This window comes from Solea senegalensis, linkage group LG1, assembly GCF_019176455.1.
Source record: "Solea senegalensis isolate Sse05_10M linkage group LG1, IFAPA_SoseM_1, whole genome shotgun sequence".
Taxonomy (NCBI): domain Eukaryota; kingdom Metazoa; phylum Chordata; class Actinopteri; order Pleuronectiformes; family Soleidae; genus Solea; species Solea senegalensis.
In genome coordinates, this window is record NC_058021.1 from 26,791,061 (window position 1) to 26,807,840 (window position 16,780).

Sequence of the window (16,780 nt, forward strand, 5' to 3'; positions counted from 1 at the left end):
ACCTCTCCTAACAGCCTGGAAAGCCTGTTATCTGAAGGGGAGAGTGCCTGAAGTTGTTGACTTATTAGTGTGCGGTAAAACGAAACAAAACCTACAAGTTTTTCTGCATCAGTTTGGCCTTGGGAGATGGGACTAGTGCAATTTGTTCCTTAGCTGTGTTTTTAATTTTAAGTGTGTGTGTGTGTGTTTGATAAGGACATGAAGCAGACATATTATGTATGTAAATCACTCTTTTTATACTTTAGGGGGTGCAGTGTTTACCCCTACATGTTGTTTTGTTTTCAAAGTTGAATCGTACTAGACTGTTAGATAATTGTATAGCTGGGCTTTTGTTCTTGTCATTTCAAATTAGCAACACATAAATGCCTGTCAGGATTGTGACTCGTGACAATCCAGGAATTCATACCAGCATGTATGCAGTTTTATAGATGATAAGTGACGGGATGTTTTTTCCCCACATTCGCTCGCTGCAGTTCACGTAATCTATATTACATACACAATGTAAATTATATCTATAGTAACGAATATGTGGCAGAGAGAAATTATTTATTCCAACTAGACACCTTTTTTCTTTTTTTACTCGTCTCTCCCCCCCAATCTCAGTGTTGTCTTCACACAGTCTTGTCTTCACACAGTCTTGTCTTCACACAGTCTTGTCTTTCTCAGTTTCCCCTTTTGTCATTGCATACTTAAGATCAAGCATGTGTCCACAATTCTTTTAAAACAAAGTTGTATGTTCCCGTGTATTTGGAGACAAACTTATTATCTTGTAATCACTGACTTTTGCTCTGTGATAGGTTGTGTTGTTGCATCACCTGAGTGATACTGTAATCATTTGAACCTTGTTCCGCTCCTGCTTTGGTTGTTTTCTGTCAATGTCGGACAAATAAGCTAGGGTGGTAGTGAGGCTTTTCTACTTTAACAAACCACACTGCAAAATGTAAGACTTTTATGCCTTTGTACACTACAAATCTTTACAAATCAGTTCATGCATATTGAGGGGAAGATATTGGTTTCAGCTTCTCCAAAGTGAATACTTGCTGGTTTATATTAACCTACTATTATTGTAAACTGAATATTTTGGGGGTTTTGAGTTTTTGTTGGACAGAGCAACATTTGTCCCAGTTGAATGATTTTAGAGGTCCTCTGTGTTCACTATACTGTGAACTAGCATCTAATTTTAACCCCTTTTTCTTCTTTTATTGGTTTGCTGTTAAATTAAGTTAAAATCACTTTAAAAAGATTTGCACTCACCTCTGTGCTTTAGCCTCGTGTCTGGGTTTGTGGCAAAATACTTATATTAAACTCAAATGTTTACTTTAACAAACAAATGTTAAAGAAATCCATTTCTTTAACATGTCCCACTTTACCAGTTATCGTCATTGCTCCTCTCGTTTCCACACACTTTGCTTTGCCAACAACATTAAGTTGACTCATTCGAACCAGGCTGGAAAATGGACATCTCTGTCTTTACTGCCTTTGTATGACCACCTCCTGAATACCACCATTACATACCCCTCGGCCTCACACAGGCTCTTTAATATGTACTACTGGGCTTCATTGTAAATGCAGTGTCAAATGGCAACATCCAGTGCAGAGAGGCTGGTAGGAATCTGGGCTTTCATGAAGACTTTGCAAAGAATTACTGCCTATTCTCAAATCTTTCTTTTCCATTCAGGGAGTTGTTTCTTTGCTTTTAAAGAAGTGTACTCTAGTCTAACCAGATGTGCTGGTTTATGTTGATCTTTAGATTTCAATTTAATGAATTACATTTAGTAATTGATACGAAACTATGACAAAGTAGACATTTGTGGGTCAAACTGATGCAGAAGGAACCATGTAGCGTCCACTCAAGTGTAGTTGTAATCGGGTGACACTGTCCGTCACACGGTGTGTAAAGCACAGAGTATATGCACCCCCCTGTCCCTGATCTCTGTTTGGCTTGTCTCACTGGGCATCTTACCCTGCTGTTTCTGCTTTCTGTTGTCATGGAAACAGCAATGTGACAGATCCCGGGTAGGCGTGAGGGATGAGCTGTGGGGTAATGGCTAGGTTTTTACAGCAGAGAGAGAAGAAGGAGGGAGGGAAACGGCAGAAGACTGAAGCAAGGCAGGGATGTTTGATGGAAAGCTGAGAGGGCTTTGACATGGAAGAGGAGGAGCAGGGAGTATTTACTCCCTCTTTGCTTCGAGGCATGTTGTCATTGTCTTGTTTAGCTGACCTCAAATCAGCTGTCCCATCTATCAGTGCAGAGAGCACATCCTGTCTTGTTAACAGCAGTTTGCGCTGGATTTGAGACTGTGTGTTATACAGACATGTTCCATGTACGGTGCTCGTTCAACAGTCCTATGATTTTAGTCTTGCTGTATAAGAATATTAGTAATATTAGGCCTCTACTACTTCACCCTTAAGATTGCAGTGTTAGACCATCAATATGATGTAATAAATAGCCACGGTAGAGTGCACCTCTCAAAAGTAATATACAAGAATATTAAGAGCCACTGTATATTGGCAAACAAATGCACCGACGAAGTGTCCTTGACTTCTCTGTGATCATTTTCCTAGCTGGGTCATTTCTTACGGAAGGCATTTAGTGTTATGGCAAGTTATTCGAATGCATTTTAGACCCGAGACGTGTAACATCACACCATAGGCTTCCCTATCCTCTACTCCCGTGGAGAGTCCACCAGGGCTCCAAGGATCTTGAGGCTCACAGGCAATCCAATGATTTCGACAGTCCACACTCCTCTGCTTATGTAGGTCAGCCACAGCAAAGTGCATATTGATCTCCCAAGCTAAATGATATTGTGGTGTCTACTGCTCAGTGCCAAGAAGGTGCCCTTAGACTGTTTGGCTTGAACAGAGGAGACAACAGAGGTCGCATGATTGTGTGACAATGCTTCTGCAGCTGTTTTTCCTCATGTGTTAGGCTGGTGTTGCTTATCAGTACAATATGGTGCATGGACTATCTGTTAATATATTTTTTTGACATGTAAGAAATATCTTATTATTTAAAGGGACTGGGCTTATGTTGCTCTTTTCACAGTCATCAAAGGTGAAAGGGTCTTAAAGATATGAGATGGTGTTGTCTAAATTAATGCACAATAGGATGCAGTCGTAGTTAAAGGTTAGGAAGTGCGTCTTAATTTGTGAGAGTGGGTGAATTGCCTTTCCCTCTGCCACAGTGTGTTAGTGGCAGCGGGTGCTTTAGTGAGGGTGCTAGCATGTGGTTGGCACCTTTCCCACTGCCCAGGGTGGAATCCTTGGCAGTGAGGGAGGGAGAGGGAACTTGGATTGAGCAAACTGCCTGCTGGAGTCGGCTGGGTGGTCCAAAAATATGCAGTGTGTGATTCAGTCCTGAGAAAATGTAGTATACATGGTAGACATATGGTGGAGTGCAGGTAAGCGACATTTGGTCACCATCAGCTCAGGCTGGACTATGGTAGTATGGAATGACATGCCCAGCAGTAGCATTTCTCACTCGCATGTCATAAAGCCAGAGGAATGTGGGGATTCTGTTTCAGGCTTTTAATTTCTTAACACATCGTGAGGGTCAAATTCTGAGGACCGTGATCCCTCTCCACCCCTCTTTATCTCTCACTCCCTGCTGACTCAACAGTGTTCCTACTGTGACCTATAATGTGTTTTTGCTTGCTTTTCCTTATACAGCCTTCAGTGAAGTAGGGGGAATCTCCTGAATGCACCTGAGTTTACTTTCCAATACTGTTACAGCGGGATATACATGGGGCTGATATTATGGCAAAATTATGCACAAACTAATTGACAACAGTACTTGTTATGCTTTTATTAATCACATAGATCATTAAATATGGCACAGGTCCATGTGCCTCGTATCATGCCATGTTAACTCCTACAATGAACAAATCATAACCATTAAGTTTAAATGTGGATAAGCTCTTTGTTAAGTTACCTGATGAACATGCGGTGATATCCAGCTGATTATTTTTAATGAACTAATCTAGTCCATATACTGTAGTATAATAACTGTTTGTCATTTTGCCATAAACTTCCTTTGCTTGATGATTGGTACACTTATCAAAGTACAGGATGTACCCATTCATTTCTGTAATTTAAGAAGATAAAATGGTAAATTATCTATTTATTTTATTAATAAATAACAATTAAAAAGAAAGAAAAAATAGTGATTGTTTGGTGATGGTCAGCCACAATCGTGGTGATGACAGAAAACATTGCCAATTAGAGCTGCAACTAATGATTATTTATTAACAATCACAACACAGTCCACGTTCTGGGGGTGTGGTTTTGGTCTGAAACAGCACGGCTGACGAGAGCATCAGTGAGGAGATATTTTGATCGGCTCGTTTGCAGTGATTAGGAGGTTTTTAATCATGAAAACAAGTTAATATATGTAAGTAGACCTCCATAACTAACATATGTGTGATACAAGCATTCTATGTCGCCTTTAAGACACTCGCCTAATATAGAAATTAAGGTGGTTTGTAATCTAATGAAAATGAGTGCATCTTTGATGTTGTTTTGTGTAGGAGGATACTGTAGTTTCTTCAGTGCATCATTTCAGAACTTTCATAGTGTTTTTTTGTTTTGTTTTAGTTCATGGAATTTATCGACCATAACTGGATACATGTATTAGGGCTAGGGTGACAGTTGTTGTTGTTGTTTTAAGGGATCAAAATGCTGTTTCTCTAATTACAAGCTTCATCCCATTAGTAAGCATGAGGAAACAAGTGAGACAAGTGGGCCCAATCTAAGTTGTGATAATATCAACAAATATAAGTCATGTATTCACAAACCAGATTATGTAAATGAAACTTGCACTTCTCATGGCTACTGAGAAGCCAAGTTTGAGTCTTGGTCATGTGATAAACTTTAATTTAAACGTTTGGCTCAAGACCTCAAGGAGCCGTGCAAGGTCATATGAGTATAATCCATTAGTTTATCATGTTGTATCTCAAAAATATTTGGAATTAGTTCAATGTCTACAGAATGCAGAGAAACCACTTTTCTTTCTGATACTCGCTACATTTCTGATAAATGCCTCGTGGACTGCGTGAAAGTGTGCATGTGTTTGTTTGCATGTTACAAGGGCTTGTATTCAAGCCTTTACTCCAGAGATTTGTGGTTTTGGCACCTGAAGATGTGGGCCGTCAAAACAAACCGCTTCCCATCTCATCTGGCAAAAGAGTGCAAAACAAAGGCACTCATTGGACGGAGAATTGCATGAAAGACAGGCAAGTCATAATGTTGTGCTCACTGACAATTTCTCAGTATATAAACATTTCTATTGGGAGATTAAGAAAATATAGCAATATGTCATGCTATTATTCATCTTATTGTCAAAATAGTGCAGTTATGGTTTGTGTACAATGTGCAGGATGTTGTGCTTCATTTGAAGTGAAAGCTTTTATGCACCAGGTGTCATGAAGAATAAGCTTAGTGAAATGAGATTTGCAGTGGAGGGACTTGAAAACAGTTAGATGCTGGATGTCTGTGCACAGCTCATTTTGCCTGTGGCCACTAATTTAACCTTCTAAGTTATAAGATAGTGCAGCCAGTCGATTCCTCTCTCCCTCGCACCCCTCCTGTATAATTATTTTCTCTAAAAGTCTGCATTCTTGAAAATATATACGTCTTTTCAAACTCAGCATTTATAAATCATAAGTTATGGCCATTTGAGTGTCTTATGTCATTTCTGCTGTACATGTGTCAGATCATGATAAGAGCTTGTTTATATGTGGCAGCATGTTACTGCAGCCTTTAGAAACTTCTGCAGGTTAAGATAGATTAACGAAACACCTTTCGGCTGGTTAACCCAGCAATGACTCACATAAACTACTTGAGTTGGCTCAATTCTAAAAGATTTTGATGAATAGATATGTACTTGTTGAGTCCTGAAATAAAAGATAATTGCCAACAATTTCACATTTGTATGAACGTTTGTATAAATGAGTCTTATTTGACCGGACAGGGTTTTTTTACATTACATGTAAAAAAGGTTTCACTAGTAGTCAGTGGCAATGGTTCATCCGTTCCATTCTTTGGCACCCTTCCCTCCGGGAGTAAAAAAACGGTACGGTACAGTCAGCTGATTGAAGCCCTCCATTGTTGTCCATTGTGTTGTTGGAGAAGATGTTGAGCATGCGCATACGTCAGAGTGAAACAAGCCAGAGAGACTAAACAAGGAAATGAAAGTTAACGCAAAGCAAATGGACCAAACCATCTCCAACACAAGAGGAGGAGGATGATAATGATGATGGAAATTGCGACAGTGAATGCCAGTGCAAGAGACTGGTAGGATTATGATGTCATTGTTTTTCAAGTAGTGTATTGGTTCTTTATATAAAAACACAAGGGTGGCGTTTTGAGATTTTCCCACTCTGGGAACTGTTTTTAAAAAATTGCCTTTTGGGGCTCCCAAATCAAAATGCTGATATGATGATGATGATGATGATAATAATAATAATATTATTAATAATAAAAAAAACTTTAGTTGGTTCATCGAGGCTTGTTTTTTGTATGGACAGTCAAACACAGAGGGAGAGAGAGAAGGCTGTTTGCTCTGTCAGCTCCAATTACATGTTCCACTGTCAGCAATGCTTTTAATCAGGTAATGCTGGGGTTTAAAGTCATCCTTCTATATGTGCTTCACCGATTATCATTACCTTGGTGACACTTTGGTTCACCGGAGCAGAAAAACTAAGGGCATTCTTTCATTTACCTCATTTAAATCTTAATTGAGCTGTTTTTGTTTAGTAGTATCGGATTTGTCAGACCTCGGTGTGTGAATTCCCTGTCGGGCTGAGCATTGGCCTGTCACATTGTTTTAGTCTTTGGCTGATAAAGTGACATGGTTGTCAGCTGATCTCTTCCCCTCCCCTCCTTGTTAACATGGCACCTCCTTATCCGTACTCTGCTTCCACTGTATAGCCTCGGGCCTCCACAGGAACGAAAGCCTTACAAACTGTGACGGGCAATGAAAGATGGTGGACATACATGCACACACACAGCGACACAGTAGATATGCAGTTGTCACGCCGACAAGTCACAAGATGAGCTCCAGATTGTCTCAAAACCACGATACAATCAGCTGTGCATACAAATTGTTCTTTCTGCCCACACACTCACACACTGCATTTACATGGCTGCTTCAGTGACTCACATTTTACAGTGCTAAGTCTTATCAGTCTCATTATGGTTCTGACACATTTGTGTTTACTGTCCCTGAGGTCACAGCTGAAGGAGTTAGCTGTTGCTATTGGAGCAACAGATGTAAGGGCACCTGGCACAGTGTTGCATCTGCATCAGAGAAACCCATTGAAATCTGTTGGCATGGTTTGAAAGTGGATAAAGTAATAGCAGTAGATCTGTCTATCTAATAGTGTTTTCCTGACCGTGGTTCTGTAGATATTTTGCACATTTTAACATTTCCACAGATGACAGGGGTCTTATGGTGACTGATGCCTGGTTCATGGATTTAAACCTTGTGCTTTAAAATGAACAGTTCTTAACCTTTTAGCTGTCACAAACTTAATTGTGAAATGCATGTTCTGTCACCGCATTTCAGATTGTACGGAATGTTTTACCTGAAATCTTTACCATGCTTCACCCAAACGCCAGTCCCTACCAAAGAGTATTGATTTTTGGTTAGAAAAGCCGTCTTGACCAGACCACAGTGTGACAAGAGCTTTAGGGCCAGGTGTTTTCATTAGGGTCGACATTAGCTTTGATTCTTATTGAATTAAAGGTCATCAGTGGGCAGTTTAAGAGGCACCCAGCTCCATTGGTGTTTAGCTCCTCTGTGACCCGACCACTTTGGTCGATTTCCAGCATATTTACCCGTTGTCCTCTCTGAACCTGATTAGATGGCTCATTTGCATTATTGGCCCACCATGGCTGACAAGGCCTTTACCCAGTGGCAGCCACCTGCCAACTTTGAGTAAAAGAGAATCTATTCCCAAGATTTGGCTTTATGCAACATTTATGTTCAAACTGGTCCTGTCACAAATGTGGAGATGTGTTGAAGTGAGCATAAAGGTTGTGTATGGGTGTAAAATCTATCATAATTTCAGTGGCTGCATTTTGTTTTTGACATGGGTGCAAAATCCTTTCCCCATCAGTCATATTCTTTGATGCTACATTATTGAACATTTATCATGTTGATGAGGCAATGGCTAGAACTGTTCTTCTCTTCAGTGGTGATGACATTTGAGGGTGGTTCTCCAGGTCTTGGACAATCTTCAGTGCATACACACACTATCTCAGAACATCGCCATAGAGATGTTGTTGTTCTGAGCTCGTCTTTGTGTTGAAGACATGCACACACCTCAGCTGGTTCTACATTAAACATCATAGCAAATATGTCCAGGTCCTTTTTGTTTGCTTTTCATTTCCTGTAGCCCCTCTTCAAATGCCTGAAGGGTTTTTGCCAACTCACCTGCATATTCTTAGGAGGTATTTGTTCTCACAGACTGCAGAGTAAAAAAAAGTTATCCCGTTTCAGTTGCATAAAGCATGCATTGCCGTCTACAAAACAGTATAGTAATCGCTGGAATTGTATTTGCAGTGCTCAGTTTTCTTTCCCCAAAAATGTGCTATATCAATAATACACTCTGTGACAGTTCTTCAATACAATCTGTCAGGTTTTAACTTTTCAACTTCTAGTTAATTTAACACCTCCTTGCATTAAACATTGCCCCCCTTTACACCTGACACTAGAATGCATTTTCTGTGATCGGATAGTACTTTACCAAATGTATTTACACCTGGTCTTAACAAGCGTCTCCTGTGTCCACATCAGGATCCGATTGCCACCCTATCGCAGCCATTCCCCCGTATGTAACCTCCCCCTCTTCTTCTGCAAAGGCTTCCAACAGCAGACTGCAGGATGCATCCCGTGTGTGTGTATTTACACCTGTGCATACAGGTGGTCAGGCGCTATCCGATTGCAATCCGATCACAGAAAACGGCAGGTGTAAAAAGCCATTATCTCTGTCAAAATACCATCTTCTTTGGGCTCAGAAACCCTAGAGAGTTAATTACATCCAACTACTGTTGTCCTCATGCAACTCTTCCAGTTTAGCATGTTTTCAGCTGTAATGATACCTACAACTGACCTTTTCCATCACTGTATAAACATCCCCCGCACACCAGGCACAGCGGTTTGTGTTTTACTTAAAACAAAACACCAATTTTCCATAATGTATGTGTGACAATTTGAATCTAATTTTCTTGACAGTGATTGCGGTTTATGCCGACAATGACCAGGGACCAGGGACCACCTTTGCGCTGTGTTCACCCTAACCGTGACCCAGGCAGGCGTACTCTTAAGTACACGTTGATCTACTTTTTTTTTTAAGAAGCTTTTTTTCAGCAGTAATAAGGCAATTGCTCTCCATATTTATTTATGTATTTAAGAATTGCCTTGTGTGGTGGATCATGCATTTTCGTGAGTCGTATACACCCCAGAGGCCGGACATCCCCCCACCTCTGGTTTAATAGGAGCTTGAACTTTTAACCTGATGATCTTTAACCTCCCTTTAAATACCAACAGATGGTTGGACTCAGGGTGTACTAGCCAAATAGTGACTCCTATGATCCAGGCATGTAATATGCCAATGTCTCTATCTTTCTGATTTTTGTTATTTGTAAATAATGTTTTTATTGTAAATTTTTTTTTTTTTTTTAAATGCGGCCCAATTCTTACTTATCTAATTGTGTGATGCAAGTTTTCAAGGGTAGGAAGAGACGCAGTTAATAAAGCTGCTAAAATGCAGTGGTAGACTTGGCAGAGTGGTTTGTTTTTATTTAGGTTACACCATGTGTCACTCAACAAAATTGTGCCAATAGCTCTTCAAGAGTAGGGCTGCCCAAGGAGCATAGTCTCTTCCTTACAAGATCCCTATCGGCAGGCGTTTTACATGCATACTTGGCACTAGTCTTGGATCACCGGCAGGTCTCCACCCCTAATATCACAGGAAGCATTGGCTCGGCTCAGCTGGTCTTATATGTGCCTAACACTTGTTTGGCACAGTGTTACATGGTGAATATTACTCATATTGGCTCACTTGGGGCATTAAACTCGCATGTAAAACTATACAAGTGTTGGCACATGCTACCACATTAGAGGCCTGGGATGTCAGGAGTTTGATACAGTAATGTAACTGTATGTACGCGTGTTCCCTTCAGTATTGCTTGTAAGACACTATTTTTTGTTTCCCTCTCTATGATTTATTTCCTCCTATTTTAGTTGCCGATTGATTTTTCGGAGAGGAAATCATTTTTAAGTGGATCTTCTGAACAATTTGTTAAAATTTCTAAACAAAGAATAGACTTAACTCACAAATCACTTTAATTTATCTAGTTTGGCCATTATTAAAAATTATTCCTATCACATACACACTGCCTTATTCTGTCACTCAGTCCACGGATCAAGGGCTGGACTGAGACTGAGCATGTGACAGCATTAAAGCCCTTAGGAAATTCCTCCAGAGTATGAGAACTAAGAGCCATGCAGGAAAGGGAAAAGGAAAAGAGGAAGGTGGAGTTCATAAATACAGTTAAGAAAATTACATTATAAAAATCAGATTGCCTGTAGCTTTTAAGAATGTGGTGAATAATGGCTACATTTAATATTTAGTTTGAATACAGGGCAGCAGCTTTTGTGTGTAAACTGTACACGTTGTTGCCTTCTGTTCAAAGTGATAACTCATCACAGATTTTTGCTGATTGCATGTGCAGCAGTACAGGATACTGAATATCACCTTTCTGCACGACTTCCAGCTATGGGTTTGTGCAGGGTTCAAAAGGGGAATCGGTTTACTCTGTTATGTCAGCACATGACATCACGTGAGTACATTCCTCAGCTGGCTCACTTGGCACGTATTTGGGAGAAATCACCCAGGCCAAGAGTGGCTGGCTGGCTCCTTTTCTGAAACAGGCTACGTGTTTTACAAGACAAGCTCTTCCACATAAACATTTCATTTATAGCTTTGTTTTTTTTCTAAATAATCAATCACAATCCTCCCTTTTATTCAAAACTGCATTTTCTAATTATCCAATGGGAATGTGGTGTAAAACTGAAACGTTTGTCTAATTAATTGTGTGCCACAATTAAAAAGGTACGCAACGTAATGGGCATTAATGTCCCCAAGGAGATGAATATACTCTGTAGTCACTTGACTTGTAGCTTCATGTTAACTTAGTGCAAGCACTTAAGATGAATTAACATGTTGTGAATTGTACTACTAAATTCTAACTGCATTAAGTGACTTAAGTTAGCTTGTACGGGATGGGGTTGTCCTGTCAGTGTGTGTACTTTGGCCGTGCATTTTGTTGACTTCTTACGCAATCAGTCATAGAACAAACATCCCTGTCCAAACGAACATTAAAGCAGCTTCATTTCAAAAGTAACCTGCAACCATTCCGTACCATCACACCTGAAAACAGAGTGCATATGGCCATTCACATACTCTCTCTGTGTGTGCAAGTGCAAACAGAAGGCAGAGTTATAAAATTGATCTAGCAGCTATTCTCAAATACTCTCAAGAACTCGTACAGCAGGCATAAACCTGCCAAATGTGATGTGTTTCCAAAGAAAAACATTCTTGTGTGGATGTAACCTGCAGCACTCGGCGTGGTTTGGCTCCAGGAGCCCGAGTGTAATTTGTAATATGGTGTGTGTGTGTGTGTGTGTGTGTGTGTGTGTGTGTGTGTGTGTGTGTGTGTATATATATGTGATGACAACTTTCTAAATATTTGAGAAAACACAACATTTTTCACAGCTAGGACTCCCTAACATGGCTCATTCAAGATTTTCTTTCTCCTTGTTTTTTTTTTACTTCTGAGCTGGTGAAGTATGAGGAGACCTATCTCTGTGTGGTGTCAAAATATAGACACTTTAAAGCACTGTTGAGCAATAACAAACCTATACAAAAAAGCATATTAACTGTCATTATATAGATATGTAACTATACCAATCCTCTATTTTAATAACTGATAAATCTTGTAAATCGAATTTTTCACAACAATTATTGAAAAATCTCGAGTCCAAGTGTATCAATTGAAAGGTCAATAAAGATTAATAATCCATAGATTCATCAACAATAAACTTGTGAGTTGCAGCCCTGAATATAATATCACATTTTCTCTCCTTGTCGTGGCACTAGTAGCACAAAAATAGCACACTAAATTGGTGCTATAATCTTTTTTCCACTATACTCCGTTCTACCTTTGTGCTGATTCACACCATGTACTTTACGTTTAATGTTTGTTGTTGTTTCTTTCAGCAGGGAGAAGTGGATCATGCTTAAAGGTTTCCCAGCATTACCATCTTGCAGCAATGGCCTGAGGGACTCTCTGGACTGAAACCAAGGTAAAAAGCATGACCAGTGCCAACTGTCTTTTTTTCACCCTGCTGTTTAGTTTCTCCCATCCAAACACAAAATGCTCGGATGAAGCAAACATCTACTATTAAATAGAAATATATTTGTATTAGTATTGTACTTGGCCACATGAGAGTCAGAGAAAACAAGCTCAAGTGTCTCCTGCAACATTTGTTTTGTTGGCTTGTGTCCCATCTATGTTACTTAATTGGATAAGTGCTCCCACAACTTAACTTTGTATGCTAAGCTGATTCTTGGATGATTTCACTAGTTATAAGGAAAGACCATTAATAGTGGTTTTGATACGAAGATTTTTTTCCATTGACATCAGAGGAACCATACCTTTTCTCTTCATCCATTTCTACACAGTTCCACTTTTTTGTGTTTGGTGGTGTTCTGATCCAGCCGATTTTGTAAAAGTGCTTGTTGCATCCAATATTCCCTTTGGTCTGCAGTATTCATATATTTTGTGTGGAAAAAAAGCTCCACTCAAACCATTATTCCTCCTGCAAGGTTGTTACTTTTCAGGTTACAGTTCAGTTGGTGCTAGAATGTGTCTTTTAGGATTACTGTATTGCCAGCAGTTCTTACAAAATCATTTTTGGAACATCTATCATCAAAATAATGGTTTCCATTGGCTGACATGAGTTTCGTTGCAGTCAGTCAGTTGGCGTTGAATCAGAACATGCCCTACTTTCTCCCCACCTTCTGTATTAGTCATCCATTAGTATGTGTTTATGGTCTAAATCCAGAGTTTACATTTCCTATGTAATATTTGTGAGGCAGTGCACAAGAAGATTGAACTTAATGTGGCCTTGTGTTTCCAGTAAGCTGCTGTGCTTGAGTGTTTGAATGCATTTTATAACAGAAGCATTTATTTGCTTAAAGCAGCCATGTTCTTATGCTTTCCATATCCTCTGTTGTAAGCTTGTTGTTGCGCTGCTTGACACTGGCACAGTGAATTAGGAATAACCTCCAGTGCTTAAAATGCAGCCATCTGTTTGCACAATTGGTTACAATAAAAAAGAATCACAGATAGATTTAAAGGTCCTGATCAATTAAAGCGAATAACCCTGAGCGATTAGCTCAGGATGTTCTCACATTTCACCTTATGTAATAATCTGATTTCCGTAGCGACATCTGAGTCTCCCTTCTGGCAATGCTCTCGGCCACAGTTGAACTGTTGACTAGATTGTTGTGGAGAGGAGCCTATTTACCAGTTAATCAATTTTGCCATCGTTTTGAGTCTTAGTCTCTTCTCCTCTCAGCGTTTCCTTTTGACAGCCAGAGCCCAACATACTGTGCCAGAGTCCTGCACCAGTAATCCACAAAAATGATGTCTCATGAAAATAAAATATAATAACATTAATCAACAGTTAAAAGTGTGCTTAAAAATAAGCTAAAATGGGTGCCAGAACACTCTAATAAATGCAATTTAATCAAGCTTCATTAAACACAATGCTCATTTAAAAATAAAAAAAATTCCGTGAATACAGTTTCTCAGTTGCTCCTTTATTACAGTAGTAAGAAAACAGCTGACTGATTTAAACTTGGGATATGTGGTTATCATTGTGTCATTTTGCATAACATGAGCAACAAAAGTGACTTTCCACTCATCACACATCTGAAGTGTACACACCAGCTGGATAACCTCAGCCCAGCTTTTGTGTCTATTAGATACAATCCTGACGAGTTTTAAAGTGAGCGCATGTGTCGTGTCGGGTAATTGTGGGTAACAGGGTGGTTCTACAACAAGCCTTTCAGGTGTATGTTTACCAAATGACCAGTTTGCACATCCCAGTCCTGTTCCTGTTCTGCAAAAGGCCCCCCTCTTCCCATCCTGTGACATTCTGAAGTGACGGCCTGTGTTAAAGATTCATGAGCATGATCAGCTTTCAGTAAATGGGGGGCCTGGCTCTTGGTTGCTCTCCGGCACTTTAGAGCCATTAACTTGCAGTGATTCACAAGTGGACAAGCACTTGAGTGGGACTTGGTAGCGTGCAAGGTGCATGCCTCTCTGTGTGCTAAATGGCAACAGCCTGTTTGTGTGTTTGTGTCAGTTTTTGTGGACACATCGGTTTTTTGTTTTTTAATTAAAGATATGCCAGTAAATTGCTGAGATAACTTGGGGGAGGGGCAGGGGGGTTAATATAGATTAGATACTCTGGCTAGTACACACAAGTGGGCGAGGGATGGAGAGCTTGAGGAGAGAACTGAGACTTACCTTAATGCACATAAATGTTATTATATGGGGCTGTGAAGAAATTAGTCTCTCAACATTTACACCCAGGATCTATTGAACACATCATACGCTGAGTAAACCTTTTCAGTGAAGAAGGATCATGACCTCTTTTCATCTCTGCGTCTACTCTTCTGACTTAATTTTTAAGGGAAAATAAGTCCGGGAGAATTTTTGCAGTTCGTACGGGCTTTGTAACCACACGGAACGGGCGTTCTGGGAGCAATGAAAGACTATTTTTGGAAAGCGGGTCCCAGTGCGGGGAAAATCTCAATACGCCACCCTTGCGTTTTCATGTGTACAACTAATACGCTACTTTGGGAAAGCCATGATGTTAAAGCCCCACCTCTCCCTTGCTCTTGCATTCACTGTTGCTATCTTCTCTTCTATCTACCATCGTCGTCTTCCTCTTGTTTGGTCTTTTTTTCTTCATCGGTTACTGCGATTGTATACATTGTAATGTATACATATTAATAATTAATAATAAAGCTACGTGTAGTGATTTCGTACTACGTGATTTCCTGTGAATGAAGACATTTCCCAATGCGATGCTGTGTTTACAGAAAACCTTTTAAGAACAAAAAAGGGGAAGTCCTGATTCCACGTGGATAAGGCCTAATTCCCTCTCTTTGTTGATCTGATTCCTCCATGGTCAGAGTGAAAATGCACATCACTCAAGTCTTGTTAAATTCATCCAAGATCCAAGGTTTTAACTTCTCTTAATCTCTGTCAGTCCATCATCACTTCTCTCCATCCACCTCCCCCTGTCTCTCCCTTGACCCAAACCTAATATCACAACATCTGGTTCAAGGCAACAGCAGCTGTCAGCAGGGCGAAAGTTCACCGCAGACCCCCGCCCAAGTTGCGCTCTGTTGAAATCAATATCGTTTTTAAATACATGTTGGTCTTTAATACATCTGACATGGTTCCAACACGTGTCCTGTGTGTTTTGGCTCTCTCAGCTCTTTTTCTCACCCAAATATTGGGATGTGAAATGAGAAAACACACGTCCTTGGGGCCCCTCCTCTATCACAATTTTCTCTTCAGTTAGTGGGGAAATAAATGGCCCGTGTTGCAGCCCTCCAGAAGCAGTCTTTATTGGTGTGCTCTTGTTCTCCGTTTCTCTCTTGGGGTCTGTTGTGCCAAGAAGTCATGTGAGGACAGATTACACACCAGTGAGACATTGTTCAGTGCCCCTCAGTGGTTTTGCACTTTCCAGAAGTGCCCTCATTATTACAGTGCAGGAGACTTCAAATACTTCTCCAATGGCTTTTGATGCAGTTTAATGCACAGTCATGCCCAGCTCTCTTCTGAGCTCCAGAAGCACTGGGTGTGTCTCTTAAATCAAACCCCTGTGAACCTACATGATTACAGGAACGGCACACTGGCAAATGCCCTCTCCCCCTGGCAATCAGAGACTTTTTTTTTTACTGCATCTATTTTTTCCCCTCTCCAATATGCGATGACTGGAATGGATGATTCAGTGATTTTCGAAGGTTCCACTCCCCAGATCTTTACTTCTTTTACATCTGCACACTTTGCAACACAAAAGGAATACCAATATTTAACATAATAAACGTGATATTTGGATGACGGCAACAAACACTCATACTGATTGGGTTTGAGATCTCATATAGTCTTCAATGCAATATCAAGTCTGATCTGTGTAGCATAACTATTTCACCATTTGCCAGGCATTGTTTCTACTGTTGGGTGAATCCTGCCGTAAGTGCAGTAAAAGTGTTAAAGTTGATCGTATTTTTTGGGGTGTTAATTGTGACACATCAAGTCATGTACAGGTTGTATTGTACTATGTGGAAATTTCAGCAGTCTGGGCAGGAGCTGCAGCAGCCCTGTGTTGTCTCTGTAGTCCGCCCTGGCCAGACTCTTTGGCTCCAACTCAGTCCTGGAAAGCCTACTCCTGTGACACCTTAGATATAAGCAATGACACACACCTGTGATCGTCTCCCTCAAGTGCAACCAGTGCTTTCAAAGTCAAGCGATTTGTAAAACTTTTGCTTATGTGTTTATCTCTGCATAGCGATTTGTTGTTGGGTTACAGTTGGAAGTAAATGGTATTTAACACCCGTCATCATTCCATGAAGTCCCAATATTTAAGTCGTATTTGTAAACAGGTTTGGATATTGGAGAATCATCAGCT

The 16,780-nt window shown here is 40.2% G+C and overlaps 1 protein-coding gene across 6 annotated transcripts in view; it reads left to right on the forward strand.

Annotated features, from left to right (window-relative positions):
• Positions 1-16,780, forward strand: part of ncoa2 (nuclear receptor coactivator 2) — a 49,847-nt gene that overhangs the window by 1,870 nt on the left and 31,197 nt on the right. For all 6 annotated transcript variants that reach the window (XM_044028011.1, XM_044028042.1, XM_044028015.1 and 3 more), the window contains one exon: positions 12,285-12,370. The gene's annotated coding sequence lies outside the window, so the exon portion shown is untranslated. The remainder of the gene's footprint in view (positions 1-12,284; positions 12,371-16,780) is intronic.